The 1,857-nt window shown below is 43.5% G+C and overlaps 1 non-coding gene across 1 annotated transcript; it reads left to right on the forward strand.

The window, feature by feature from the left end:
- Positions 1 to 1,560: 1,560 nt before the first annotated feature.
- Positions 1,561 to 1,644, forward strand: Trnas-gga (transfer RNA serine (anticodon GGA)). Its single transcript is given in 2 exon segments — positions 1,561 to 1,600; positions 1,610 to 1,644. It is a non-coding gene; the product is annotated as a tRNA-Ser (tRNA).
- The last annotated feature ends 213 nt before the right edge of the window (positions 1,645 to 1,857 follow it).

A 1,857-nucleotide genomic window follows, 5' to 3' on the forward strand; every position in this document is an offset into this window, starting at 1 on the left:
TCCTCTGACCTTCGGCCCGACATTGCCAGCCAGTTATAAGGAGGTATACAAGTAAATATTTACTCCGATCCATGATGCAAGTTCGTAGTATGCAACCATTTGCATGTATCCGTTTCACATTCCGCAAGGCCAGTACAACATAATGGTGTCGAGCAGAGAAATCTCGTTGACCCACGCTCCCGTACTGGAAGATGGACTCTGAGAGCAGTTAACTCAGATGTTTCCTGCACCTCCCCTCCCTCCCCCCCCCAGTTCTCTATCCATCTTCTAATGCCCCTCTTTCTGTCCATCTCCTCCCCCCTCTCTCTCTGTCAATCTGCTGCTCACCCCTCCGTCCATCTACTTCTCTCTCTGCTTCCATCTCCACCTCCCCCTCTCATTTTAGTCATCAGTCTTCTGTCTGGGTTGATGCGGCCCGTCAAGAATTTCTCTCCTGTGCCAACCTCTTCATCTCAGATGAGCACTTGCGACCTACGTGCTCAATGATTTGCTGGATGTATTCCAGTCTCTGTCTTCCTCTACAGTTTTTACTCTCCACAGTTTCCTCTAGTAGCATGGAGGCTATTTCCTGATCGCGTAATAGATGTTCTATCATCCTGTCCCTTTTTATGTCAGTGTTTTGCATATACTCCTTTCCTCTCCGAATCTGCAAAAAAAAACCTCCTTGTTATCTTATCAGTCCACCTATTTTCAACACCAGTCTGTGGCACCACAACCCAAATTCATCGATTCTCTTCTGTTCCGGTTTTCTCACAGTATATGTTTCATTACCATACAGTGCTGCGCTCCGGACAGATATGCTCGGAAATTTTTTCCTCGTGTTAAGGCCTATATTTGACACTAGTGCACTTCTCTTGATAGGAATTCCCTTTTCGCCAGTGTTAGTCTGCTGTTTGCGTCCTCATTCCTCCGTCCATCATTGGTTATTTTGCTATAGAGGTAGTAGAATTTCTCAACTTCATCTGCTTCGTGACCATGAATCCGGATGTTAAGATTCTTACTGTTTTCATTTCTGCTACTTATTACTTTCGTATTTCTTCGATTTACTCTCGGTCTGTAATCTGTACTCCATTCCATTCAGTAGATCCTGTAATTCTCCTTCACTTTTATTGAGGATAGTGATGCTTTCAGAACATGTTACCATTGATATCCTCTCACCTTGAATTTTAATCCAACTCTTTCTTTTATTCTCATCACTGCATTGATTGAACAGTAGGGGCGAATGACTATACCCCTGTCTTACACCCTTTTTAATTCGAGCACTTTATTCTTGATCTCCATGTACATGTTATTATTATCCGTCTCTCTCTAGAGCTTACCCCAGTTTCCTACAAATTTCGAACATCTTGTGCCATTTTATATTATCAAATCTTTTTTCCAGGTCGACAAATCCAATGAAAGTATCTTTATTTCTCTTCCATTATAAAATGCAACGTCAGAACCGCCTCTCTGGTGCCTTTAATTTTCCGAAAGCCAAACTGATCGTCATCTAACACATTCTCAATTTTATTTTCTATTCTTCTGTATATTATTCCTGTCAGCAACTTGGATGCGTTGCCGGCCGGAGTGGCCGAGCGGTTAAAGGCGCTACAGTCTGGAACCGCACGACCGCTACGGTCGCAGGTTCGAATCCTGCCTCCGGCATGGATGTGTGTGATGTCCTTAGGTTAGTTAGGTTTAAGTAGTTCTAAGTTCTAGGGGACTTATGACCACAGCAGTTGAGTCCCACAGTGCTCCGAGCCATTTGAACAATTTTTTTTGGATGCATTAAGCTGGCTGTGCGATAGTTTTCATACTTTGCAGCTCTTGCAATCTATGGAACTATGTGGATGATATTCTTCCGGTATACGCCAGACG

This window comes from Schistocerca serialis, chromosome 1 (assembly GCF_023864345.2).
Source record: "Schistocerca serialis cubense isolate TAMUIC-IGC-003099 chromosome 1, iqSchSeri2.2, whole genome shotgun sequence".
Taxonomy (NCBI): Eukaryota; Metazoa; Arthropoda; class Insecta; order Orthoptera; family Acrididae; genus Schistocerca; species Schistocerca serialis.